This window comes from Anolis carolinensis, chromosome 4 (genome assembly GCF_035594765.1).
Source record: "Anolis carolinensis isolate JA03-04 chromosome 4, rAnoCar3.1.pri, whole genome shotgun sequence".
Classification (NCBI taxonomy): domain Eukaryota; kingdom Metazoa; phylum Chordata; class Lepidosauria; order Squamata; family Dactyloidae; genus Anolis; species Anolis carolinensis.
In genome coordinates this window covers 146,034,373-146,040,897 of record NC_085844.1, presented here as the reverse complement: position 1 = coordinate 146,040,897, position 6,525 = coordinate 146,034,373, and positions in this window count along the sequence as shown.

The following is a 6,525-nucleotide window of genomic DNA, read 5'->3' as shown; positions in this document are numbered from 1 at the left end:
ATACATGAAGTATGTCCTACGCTATGAGAGGAAATTACTGAAATCTGAATTAAGAACGAGAAGAAAGGCCCAGGCTGTGGCGCAAGCTGGTGAACAGCCAGTTGCAGCCAGCTGAGACCAATCACTCTGACCAAGAGGTCATGAGTTCGAGGCCAGCTCGGAGCCTGCGTTTGTCTTTGTCTTTGTTCTATGTCAAGGCATTGAATGTTTGCCTTATATGTGTAATGTGATCCGCTGTCAAGACCCAGGCTGCAGAGCACCAATAACCATGCGCAGAGACCAGAATCTATCTAATATCTTTATTAAAGGAATATATAAAGTCAATAAAAACAGGTGAAGAATAAAGTTCAGAAGTAGACCTTTCAGGAAAGGTCAAATATAGTCCAGGAAATTAATGTCCAATATGAGATATTAGAGTCCAAAGTTATAATCCAATAACCGAAACACACACTCTGCCGCGCAAAGTGTGGGGAAATGACAGGGTCCTTTAGTCCAATAGAGCTTGACAACAAGGCTGGAGAGCAAACTAGATTCTTGGCAAACAAGGCTTGATTCGAGGCAACAAGAAGCAAGAGACGAGAACAGGGTCCGTGGCGAGGTCCGTGGCAAGGTCCGGGGAACAAGGCAGGGTTGGAACAAGAACAAGGTCCTGGAAACAAGGAACAGGAGTAGCGTAGTCCACACACGATCTCACTCCCGAAGCTGACGAATTGACTCCGCAAAGATTCCCTTGCGGTTAAACACCTATATAGGATCTTGTTTTCCCGCCAAGGAACACTTTCCCTGGGGAACAAGAAGTGAAACCCATACTGTGTCCAGATGCATGACTCCTTAAGATTTCCCAAGGGAAACAGGCTTAATCAGCTAATTGTCTGGCAGCAATTCTGGCGCTTCTGCGATTCGCCTCCCTAGCGCCTCTATCTCGATTATAATTATCCCGGCGAGAAAACGGGGGAGATTTCTGCTCAAGGCTTGTTTGGCTGACTTCTTGTGGGCAAACATCTTGCAGGTGCAAAGACTCCAATTCTGGCTGAAACGGTGGGAAACCCAAGTTTTCCTCTTCATCTGCCACAATAGTACTAGGAACGGGACTACATGGCCCATGAGACATCACATCCGCCCTGAGTCTCCTTCGGGGTGAGAAGGGCAGAATATAAATACTGTAAATAAATCTAAGAAACCTAGTACTGATGAGGGTGTATTGGGAAAATATAATACTTGTATTGGAAACCATATATTGAATGTAATCATGTTAAAGAAATAGATATAGAAAAATATGTAATCACCAGCAGATTGTGGGCTAGCCTTAAAAATACACTCTGCTCAGCAAAATGACTGTCTACCCCTAGCAGACCAAAGTTCACTCGAGTGCTAGAGACATATGTTAAGTGTCAACAAGAATAGATAAGCTAATGGACTAGAGACAAATTAAGGCTTTTTGGGATGTCAAGATAAGACCTGGCGCCATGAGGGAAGTGCTAATAAGTCTCTGACAGCTAAGATAACTGGGATTCTCCTTAATTGATGAGAACCCCTAATGGATGAGACGAGAATTCCAAAGATAAGGCTAATGGAGGGTCAGGGGTCTTGAAAGTAGTCTATATTTTAGGAAAATGCCAAGATAGCTTTTAGTTAGGTGCCCAGTAAGACTTTTTTTGACACTAATTGGTGATTGATAATACCTGTGTGATGCAGTAGATGGAGGGAAAAGGGTATATAAGAACCTGTGATTCTCTGTTCCCGTACCTTCGCTTTCCTGATGACAGGGGAAGGTCTTTTTCTTTATTGCTGTATTCTCACTGGCCACTGAGAATAAAAGTCATTTTTTCTACAACCTCCGGAACTCTCTTTGTCTCATTGCCTCAAGCCTTTGTCTGCCATTTCAGTACGAGGATTAAATCAATTCAAAGTGAAGTGGGAGACGGTCCCAGTCTTATGTATTCAGACCACCTGAGACCAGGGAACACAAAAGTCATGTAAATAATTGCAGCCCATTCCGTTCCATAACCAGAGTTAGGTGTACCAGGTGTTTAGCATCAAACTGTGGCAGTTCATAGAATCATAGAGTTGGAAGAGACCTCATGGGCCATCCAGTCCAACCCCCTGCTAAGAAGCAGGAAATCGCAGTCAAAGCACCCCCGACAGATGGCCATCCAGCCTCTGCTTAAAAGCCTCCAAAGAAGGAGCCTCCACCGCGGCCCAGGGGAGAGAGTTCCACTGCCGAACAGCCCTCACAGTGAGGAAGTTCTTCCTAATGTTCAGGTGGAATCTCCTTTCCTGTAGTTTGAAGCCATTGTTCCGTGTCCTAGTCCACAGGGCAGCAGAAAACAAGCTTGCTCCCTCCTCCCTATGACTTCCCTTCACGTATTTGTACACAGCTATCATGTCTCCTCTCAGCCTTCTCTTCTGCCCAGCTCTTTAAGCCGCTCATCATAGGGCTTGTTCTCCAGACCCTTAATCATTTTAGTTGCCCTCCTCTGGACGCTTTCCAGCTTGTCAACATCTCCCTTCAACTGCGGTGCCCAAAATTGGACACAGTATTCCAGGTGTGGTTTGACCAAGGCAGAATAGAGGGGGAGCATGACTTCCCTGGATCTAGACGCCATTCCCCTATTGATGCAGGCCAGAATCCCGTTGGCTTTTTTAGCTGCCGCATCACATTGTTGGCTCATGTTTAACTTGTTGTCCACGAGGACTCCAAGGTCTTTTTCGCACACACTGCTGTCAAGCCAGGCGTCCCCCATTCTGTATCTTTGATTTCCATTTTTTCTGCCGAAGTGAAGTATCTTGCATTTGTCCCTGTTGAACTTCATTTTGTTTGTTTCGGCCCATCTCTCTAGTCTGTCAAGATCGTTTTGAATTCTGCTCCTGTCTTCTAGAGTGTTAGCTATCCCTCCCAGTTTTGTGTCGTCTGCAAACTCGATGATCGTACCTTCTAACCCTTCGTCTAAGTCGTTAATAAAGATGTTGAACAGAACCGGGCCCAGGACAGAGTCCTGCGGCACTCCACTTGTCCCTTCTTTCCATGATGAAGACGACGCATTGGTGAGCACCCTTTGGGTTCGTTCGCTTAGCCAATTACAGATCCTCCTAACCGTAGTTTTGTCTAGCCCACATTTTACTAGTTTGTTTGCCAGAAGGTTGTGGGGGACTTTGTCGAAGGCCTTACTGAAATCCAGGTAGGCTACATCCACAGCATTCCCTTTATCGACCCAACTCGTAACTCTATCGAAAAAAGAGATCAGATTAGTCTGGCATGACTTGTTTTTGGTAAATCCGTGTTGACTATTAGCAATGACCGCATTTGTTTCTAAGTGTTCGCAGACCACTTCCTTAATGATCTTTTCCAGAATCTTGCCTGGTATCGATGTGAGGCTGACCGGACAGTAATTGTTTGGGTCGTTCTTTTTTCCCTTCTTGAAAATAGGGATCACATTCGCCCTCCTCCAATCTTCCGGGACTTCTCCCGTTCTCCAAGAATTCTCGAAGATAATTGCCAGTTAGACAATAAACTTCCAGGAAAGCACCCAAAATAAATAATCTAATACACCAGTGCTCTGTGGGTTGTGTCATCACTACCTGTACTACCTGACTAGTTATGACATGAAACAATAGATGACGTTTCAGTTAAGACTCATGCTTTTAGATGTACATGTGTTTAATCTATGCATTTTAAGTTGATTTTATAGATATGATTGATTTTAATGTATGCTGTAATCTTGTTTATGTGTTTTTCATCCATGTTGATTTTGTATTTATCTATTGTATTTTAATCCTTTTGTACTCTGCCGGGAAAAATGGATAAGAAATAAAAAGTATTAGTATTGTTGTTGTTGTTGTTCTTGCTGTTATGTTCCAGATTAAATGAAATGTTAAATAGGTGTGAGTTCCCTGGCTCTGATATGTTTCCGTAAGACATTTCATAAGAGGTTGCTTACAATATTTAACTGGGCCACGTTTTTAAAAAGGGGAGTCACACAATGCAACCTAGCAAAGCCAAGGACATATAGTAAGACCCCTGTATCCATGAGAACTACATTGTTGGACAGACTGTGGTTAGGTAAAGGTAAAGGTAAAGGTTTCCCCTGACGTTAAGTCCAGTCGTGTCCAACTCTGGGGCTTGGTGCTCATCTCCATTTCTAAGCCGAAGAGCTGGCATTGTCCGTAGAAACCTCCAAGGTCATGTGGCCGGCATGACTGCATAGAACGCCGTTACCTTCCCGCCGGAGCGGTACCTATCTACTCACATTTGCATGTTTTCAAACTGCTAGGTTGGCAGAAACTGGAGCTAACAGCGGGCGCTCACTCCACTCCCCAAATTTGAACCTGGGACCTTTCAGTCTGCAAGTTCAGCAGCTCAGCGCTTTAACACACTGAGCCACCAGAGGCTCCTAGACTGTAGTTACATCACTGAATTATCCCACTTCTGGTCCCATCATACTACAGAGTTGTGCTGGAGGACCCAGAGGAACTGTACCAAAGAATCACCTGGAGGACCTAGCACATTCCAAGAGAGAAGATATGTGATCCTCTGTTCTGGGTGTATAAATTTATATACATAGCAAACCACATCATGTTAGATGTGGGCAAAACGTCAGGAGAGAATGCTTCTGGAACATGGCTATACAGCCCGGAAAACTCACACAACCCAGTGATTCCAGCCTTGAAAGCTTTTGACAACAAATCACATCATGTTGACAAACCTCCCATGGGTCTGGCCACATTATCCCAGCATCAATTCTTAACAGGGCTTGGCTCACAAACTGCAACTCTCAATTCAAATGCATGGAAACACTCAATATACATTTATTGCAACAGATTACTTCTGCATCAAGTTTCATCGCTGAAGCCACCTAAAAAGTATGGGTATGAAAATGAAACTATGCGTGTTTATAAGGATTATCATATGTCCAGTGAAGCCCTTACTGGTCTCAATTACTTGGCACTGGAACCTATTCAACATTTTCCCAACATGAATGCTCACAGAGGGCACGGGGTCCCGTAGTTGCCCCTTGGCTCCCACCAGGAGGAAACTAGTCATTATTGCACAATAACAGTCTTCATTTCTTGGTTAATGCAACTGGCATGTATTCTAAAAAGGGAATTTAAGAAGTGGACTGAATTACTTTAATTACACCATCCCATGTTTTTTGAAAGCTCTGTAATATTGTACAATATATACAGGTGATATATAACCATAGCTCCAAAAGGAATCATATAATACAGTACCTGTAAACAATTGCATGGCAAATTTCAAAAATACCTTAAAATATTTTCAAATAAATTTTGTAAACAACAAAAGGTACTGTATGTTCATTACATTTTTTTTGCTTGTCAAGAAAAGTAATTTTTTTTTAACAAACAGACCCATGTTCAGAATCAGTAATGGCACCATGACTTGCACTTTGGCCATTTTCTCAATACAGACGGAGCATCCCCTTCGGAAGTGCTTTTGGATTTTTGTCAGATTTTGGAATCCTTGCATATACATAATGAGATATCCGAGAGATGAGACCCAAGTCTAAATGTACAATTCATTTATGTTTCGTATACACATAGCCTGAAGGTAATTTATACACAATATAAAGTCATTGTATAAAGTTTATGCACACTGAAAAACCAGAAAACGAAGGTGCTACTATCTTGACCACTCATATGGACAATTTTGGAATATTTCAGATTTCAGGGCAAGGGATCCTCAACCTGTATGAGAACAAACATGATTTCATGGGTGACTATGCCACCTCCATTTGTCTCAGTGGGTCTTCAGTGTGGTCCCCATTTAAATAAATAAGAAAGGTGCAGTCAGCATGGTTTGTGTGAGCTGACCACTATAAACAGACAATCTACACAACACAGTGACTTAATCTACAAATGATAATAAAAGTACTAAATTTTCCCTCTCATGGAATCAAAGAAATTGTTCATCACTGTTAAGAAACGTATATAGATGTTTTACAACATCAATTTCTGTTTATTAATTCAGCTTTTTATATAAAATATTAAAAATCTGAAATTGAAATTTATTCTATAATATTTTGCAAGTTTTGAATCGAAATACCTAATCAGAAACCATCTTGGTAAAACAAGATTCCTCTTCTGTTTATTTATTTTCTTTTGATTTGGTATTTATGCAGCTGTTTTAAAAACACAGCCTTTGAACAGAAGTTCTTATGATGATAATGATGATGATGATAATAATAATTTTATTGGGTTGTTGTGAGTTTTCCGGGCTGTATGGCCCCTGGTGGCACAGTGTATTAAAGCGCTGAGCTGCTGAACTTGCTGAGCTGAGAACCTGGCACCTTGCTGACCGAAAGGTGCCAGGTTCAAATCCCCGGAGCGGAATGAGTATCCGCTGTTAGCCCCAGCTCCTGCCAACCTAGCAGTTCAAAAACATGCAAATGTGAGTAAATTAATAGGTACTGCTCCAGCGGGAAGGTAACGGCACTCCATGCAGTCATACCGGCCACATGACCTGGAGATGTCTATGGACAATGCCAGCTCTTCGGCTTAGAAATGGAG